Consider the following 7,500-nt stretch of genomic DNA (forward strand, 5'->3'; position numbering starts at 1 on the left):
AGAACCTCCGGGCTAGAACATCTGGACTAGAACATCTGGATTACAACATCAACACTAGAACATCTGGACTAGAACATCAACACTAGAACATCTGGACTAGAACATCTGGACTAGAACATCTGGACTAGAACATCTGGACTAGAACATTAACACTAGAACATCTGGACTAGAATATCTGGACTAGAACATCTGGACTAGAACATTGACACTAGAACATCTGGACTAGAACATCAACACTAGAACATTGACACTAGAACATCAACACTAGAACATCTGGATTAGAACATCTGGACTCCAACATCGACACTGGAACATTTGGTTTACACATCCTGGACTTAGATATTGAGAAACACATACTCTGGATTAGAATATCTACACCCTGGACTAAAACACAGAGATCATCTGCCTAAAGTTGGACTAGAATACCTAGAACATCTGCCTAAAGCTGGACTAGATCATACCCTGGACTACAACATCTACAGTAGAACATCTACATCATGTTTGAGACGGCCCAGGACATCCTGACGAAGGCCAGGATTTTTTTTTAACTCTGTCCATGTGACCTGACCAGGAAAAACTCCTGGCCCTAATCATTATGGACGTTTTTGTACTGTCATTCTAACAGCCATGTTCGGATTGGGACTGATCACTGTAGACCAGGGTTGGCTGGTGGAGGTAGAAATGTGTTTGATACCATTCCTTATTCCGTTCCATGCATTACAATGAGCCCGTCCTCCGATTTCTACCTCCACCAGCCTCCCCTGCTGTAGACTGCCACAGTCTCACTGGGATCACCAGTCTCAGAGGCGTCCATCTACAGGGCTGTATGTGGAAACTGCTGTGTAAGGACACACCTACTGTCTAAGATTGATTTGGCTACTTTATTGATAAAAAAGAACCCAATTAGTATTTTCTTATGAATTGTATTTATTTATATTTGTACATAGTGTATTATTATGTGTTGTGTACAATAATTTCAGAATGAACTTTCTTTTTTCTTTTTTTTTTAGATGTAGTGCAGTGTGTTTTTTTTACAAGCTCTCTAACTTATGTTTCTTTCAGATAAATACTGCTAAAATAAGCAAACCCATTAAATGATTCTGTTTTGATTCCACAGTGGCTAACATCGATTATTTCTACTTGTTATATTTCTAGTTGTTATTTCTAGTTGTTCCAATTTCCTCTGGGTTTCTCAGAAGTAGATTCAAGATTCAAGATTCAAGATTCAAGATTCAAGATTCAAGATTCAAGATTCTTTATTTGTCACGTGCATACAAGTATACAGTGAAATGCAAAAGTGACAGTGCCACAGAGTAGTGCAACAATACAATACGTTTTAAAATAGAATAAAATAAAATAAAATAGAAGTACTAAAAAATATACAGTATGAACTGTATAAACAATATGAACAGTATAAGCAGTATAAGTAATATAAACAGCAGATGGATGATTATGTGTGTGCATATGTGTTATGATGTCAGTGTTATGAAGTACACTGACTACAAAGCAACAAACCTCTCTTTTAATCAGTTCCTCTCTCCCTTCAAGCAGAAGGACGTGCTCAGGGGCCTTACACGCTACAGGGCTGACCCAAACATTTTTGATCCAAATATTTTCCATTCACACTTTTCAAGCACTGTTGCATCAACTCAGGCGGATGTGTCACCCGACCAGCCCAGTACAGCGAAGCACATCTCAGCTTGGATTGGCTCTGAGTTGTTGTGAAAGGAAAACATCTGAACTCTACTGCCAAAACATACATTCACCGCCACTAACTGTAGGTGTAGATGAATCACTGGCCTATTTCACATGACATGACACGAGGCTCTGATTTTCAGGACTGATTCACTGAGGATGTTGCTCAATGTGCTGCAATGATGCATTTGGCCACATGATGGCAGCAGAGTCTTTACCCATGACTGTGTGAAGGACCTCTCCCTGCAGTTTCCTGGCAACAAAAGTAGGCTTATCAAGTGCCCTGTCCAAGCTATTTTATTATACAGTAATACTTATATTACTAAATCAGATCTGACTTTATCTGATCTGATCTTAATTTCCAGCGGCAGACATTAAACAAAAATATGTTATTAATGTGTAATTGCAGATAACCTATTTCAGGGTCAAAGTCAGTGATGTGTTGAAGTCCTCTCCTGAGGGCTTGTATCCCAGCTGGGTTTACATGTGTGTACTGTGTGTATGCTCTCTGACTGTTATATAGCACTAGTACACTTTGCTTCAATACGTTTAGAAAAGTGACTGTTGCAAGACCTCCCAGTTCTTCTATGAGACAGCAGTAATGGGGAATCTATGAGTATTCTATTTGTACCATCCAGTACATTGTGCCTCTGAGAATTCTATTCTATTTTATTCTATGATTTTCTAACGTATTCTATTATTTTTTATGTTATTGTATTGTATTATATTGTATTCTGTTTCATTCTATTCTATTCTATTCTACATTTTTCTGTTTTATTATATTATATTATATTTTATTATATTATATTCTACAGGAAGACATCAGGCAGGTGTCTGGTCACCAGATCTCCAGGTACACTTTGCTTGAATACATTTAGAAAAGTGAAGGCTATAAGATTTCTACAGTAAGCGCCTCTATAAGATACAGGTAGGTGAATACCTTAGTGGGGGATCTATACGCTAGCTTTAATACTTCCTCTATAAGATACAGGTAGGTGAATACCTTAGTGGGGGATCTATACGCTAGCTTTAATACTTCCTCTATAAGATACAGGTAGGTGAATACCTTAGTGGGGGATCTATACGCTAGCTTTAAAACTTCCTCTATAAGATACAGGTAGGTGAATACCTTAGTGGGGGATCTATACGCTAGCTTTAATACTTCCTCTATAAGATACAGGTAGGTGAATACCTTAGTGGGGGATCTATACGCTAGCTTTAATACTTCCTCTATAAGATACAGGTAGGTGAACACCTTAGTGGGGGATCTATACGCTAGCTTTAATACTTCCTCTATAAGATAGGCAAAAACCTTGGGGAATCTAGTATTTGATGCTACCATCCAGGACATTGCGTCTCGATTTTATTATTTTATTCAATTTTGTTCTATGATGTTCTTAAATATGATATTATATTTTATTCTATTCTATTCTATTTTATTCGGTTTTATTATATTATATTAAATTCCTACAGGAAGACATCAGGCAGGACCCTCGTCGCCAGATCTCCAGGTGGGAACCAGCAGCCAATAAGAGAGGGAGAATCAATCAACGACCAACCACAGAGCCACATGAAGGGAAGTGGGGGAGAGGGACAGGATGTGTCATATACAGCGAGGGAGAGAGCCTGGTTTCAGAATCACTCACACACACACACACACACACACACACACACACACACACACACACACACACCTCAGGCTGAGGCGAGGCCAGATGTGGCCTACTGTAGGAGGGTCTTGTCTCAGCACAGATGGGAGGTCTGGAGGCAGTGGAGGCCAGGGGACAGACTAACATCAAAACAGGGAGGGGAGCATTAAAAAAACTATAAAACTAAGTAAATGACTCTTAAATAACGCAAATGCCAGACCTGACACACTGAGTGCATTGACTATACACACACACACACACACACACACACACACACACAGACACACACACAAACACACTTTACTGTACAGAAGGAAGCAATGAAACAGTCACTTGAAAGGAGCTGAGAACAACACATGCACAAGAGGCTGACAAAACAGCTGCTAGGTTTACATTTCCTGTCCACAAGTATTTGAAGGGCTTCGCTTCCTCTTTGGAAAAAAAATATGTTAACAATTTGTAAGGAATCCATTTTTCAAAGCATATCCAAGCAGATCCTGATCCAATCCCCTTTCACCCACTATCAGCCTATCAAAACGAACCACAAGACACACACACACACACACACACACACACACACACACACACACACACACACACACACACACACACACACACACACACACTCAAGGAAGGGTACCGTGAGGTAACCTCAAACACAGTGCTGCAGTCACTATGACCACATCCTCAACAGTCCACTCCACGAGCATACTCACTGCTCTGGCATGATGTTGGTAAACACAATGACACACTTAGGGTTAACACACAGTAAAACACAGTAACACACAGTAACACACAGTAACACACAGTAAAACACAGTAACACACAGTAACACACAGTAAAACACAGTAAAACACAGTAACACACAGTAAAACACAGTAAAACAGTAACACACAGTAAAACACAGTAAAACAGTAAAACACAGTAAAACACAGTAAAACAGTAAAACACAGTAAAACACAGTAAAACAGTAACACACAGTAACACACAGTAACACACAGTAAAACACAGTAACACACAGTAACACACAGTCAATTATCATGGAGTCTTGCATAAGAGCAGATAATTAGAGCATTCCTATACAATGGACCAGTTGCACCCTGAGCTATTTCAAATTTAGCAATTACATGAGTCATCTATGGCGGAGTTGTTAGTCGTGATGACAGCTAGACTAGGCTATAGGATTACAGTCTCCACCCACGGGTCCCCCGTTGGGCCGTGTGGCGTAACGTGAGGTATGTAAGGTGTGTTTGGGGGGGAGCCGTCTTCCTTCCTGGGAGCTGGTCTCTTCAGACACATTAGGATAGAGTGTCTTCAGACAGTCCAACGAGGTAATCTAACGCCTGCCAGAGTGGAGCGATGCACGCACACACACACACACACACGCACATGCACGTACGCACACACACACACACACACACACACACACACACACACGCACACACACACACGCACATGTACGCACACACGCACGCACTCACACACACACACACACGCACTCACACAGACACACACAGACACACACACGCACGCACGCACACATACATAAGCGCACGCACGCATACACACATACACGCACGCACACACACACACACACACACACACTCACACACATAAATGCGCGCACACATACACACATACATGCACACACACACACACACACATGTAAACGCACACACACATACATCCATACATGCACACACACACACACACACACACATACACGCACACACACACACACACACACACACACTCAGACACACACACACACACACACACACACACACACACTCACACACACTCACACACACACACTTTACACCCAACACCTGCCAGAGTGAAGATACGCCAGAGAAAGCCAGACTAAAAGCACTAAGACTTTTCATCAAGCATCAGATATCCTGTAAACAAGTGTCATGACAGCCCAACACACACACACACACACACCATGACCATCAGGCAGGGGTCTTTATGGTTCATGACAGCAGCAGAGATCACATCAACTAACTGTCATGATCATAAACATGATATTACTGCCAACGATGTCACAGACTATCACAGAATGAAAGCCTGTCCATAACAAATGGATCACGTCTCTCTCTCTCTCTCTCTCTCTCTCTCTCTCTCTCTCTCTCTCTCTCTCTCTCTCTCTCTCTGTCTCTGTGTTATTTTTCTGACTTTCTCTTTCCAATCTGTCTAAAGGCCTGTTCACTAATCACCCCCCATTTACAGATCATTGAGCTCCTATTTAGTTGTCCAGCATATTAAAAAGAAAGCCCAGAAAATGTATTACATTATTGGTGTAACTATCTGCCGTTGGATAATGTCTGGTTCCCTTTGTAACAACAGCGGATCAGGCAGATCCAGTGGCAAAGCGCACAAGGAGCGTGTGTACGTGTGCGTGCTTGCGCGCGCGTGCATGCGTGCGTGCGCTCAAGTCTCCCGAGTTTCCATGGAAACAGATTAGGACTTTATTGGTGGTGTTTGTCAAATATTTGACAGCTAGCTCCAACAACCTCATGCACTTCTAAATGGACCTGGAATGGCTGTCTGGGACATTCATCACACAAGTCCTCCTGCTCCTGGGGATGAGGTCATACCCAATCTCTTCTCCCAAAACTCCCGTGAGGAATCAACCTTCAGCTTTGTACAATAGCAGCTATCATTATATCACTCCACACATTCTGTTCCAAACTGACAGAAACTGTATTGTCATCAGTACCTAAATTCACAGCAGCAAACTGTACTTATATAGTAGAACAGCTTTTAGAATAGAATATAATGATATAGAATAGAATAGAACAGAATAGAACAGAATGGAATGATATGGAATGGAATAGAAATAGAATAGAACCTCACGAGATAGAATAGAATAGAGTAGAATAGGTATAGGGAGCATGTCATAGAATAGAATGGAGTAGAATGGAATGGAATGCTAGAATATTTCTAAAGATGCAGCCCCCCCCCCCTGCCCCCCCCCCCCCCCCCCCACCCGACCGCTACATCTCAGATGTGTTGGAGGAATCAATATCAGAGCATTAGTGTAATGTAGGAGCAAGGTGGTGCAGCTCGTCTAATGGTAGTGAGCGAGGGAGTCCAGCTGTGGATTAGTGATGTGGACTGATGGTGTTGTTGTCTGCCGTTATCGATGAACTGCAATAAGAGAAGAACAGAATAATCTCATCAACAGATTAGAGCCGAAGATTAATGAGCACTGTCCCACTGTCTTCCTGCGTTCTCTCTCTCTCTCTCTCCCTCGCTCTCTCTCTCTCTCTATCTGCTCTCTCTCTCTCTATCTGCTCTCTCTCTCTCTCTATCTGCTCTCTCTCTCTCTCTCTATCTGCTCTCTCTCTCTCTCTATCTGCTCTCTCTCTCACACTCTCTCGCACTTTGTCTCTGTCTCTTTCTCTCTCTCTCTCTCTCTCTCTCTCTCTCTCTCTCCCTCTCTCTCTCTCTCCCCTCTCCCTCCCCTCTTTCTCCCACTCCCTCCCATCTGTAAGTCTGGTCCACAGCTGCCTCTACAGTCTCTGTGTTAGAGGCTTTGCCTCCTAGACATGGCAGACGACACGGCTTTGTGATAACTTCTCTCTGCTCCTCAGGTGGATGGTCAGGCCTTGAGGAATCCTGATGTGTTGACAACAGTCCTCCATAACCAGCCCCATCAAAATGTGAGGGACATAGATCTGTAATTACTCAATAATGTACCTGTTTTGTTCGTTCCCAATTTGGATCATGTGCATTCAAATGATGCTTTGATTGCTCAGTTAAAGGAGAGAGGTTTTCGTAGCGTTGCCTATTGGAGAAATGATGCATTTCTGATTGATCTAAGAATTTCCTCATTCCATTCCATGCATTGCAATGAGCCCGTCCTCCGATTTCTACCTCCACCAGCCTCCCCTACAGTAGGCGAGACCATATTCACCATGGTTTACCAGGGTGATATTCTTGTTTCAGGCATCCTGCTGTGCTGATAAAAACACTGCATTCTGAGGACTCCTGGAGCGGTGCCAAGAACATAACCGGATTATCCAGTCCCACAGCAGATGAAATGGGGCAGGTTTATACCAGAACCATCTAGACACTCAGTCGCAACGGCAACATCATGTGACATAAAGATACCGCTGCTCACTACAGACCCCAGCCCCCCTCTGCCCCC

This window comes from Argentina silus, assembly GCF_951799395.1.
Source record: "Argentina silus genome assembly, chromosome: 2".
In the NCBI taxonomy this organism is placed as follows: domain Eukaryota; kingdom Metazoa; phylum Chordata; class Actinopteri; order Argentiniformes; family Argentinidae; genus Argentina; species Argentina silus.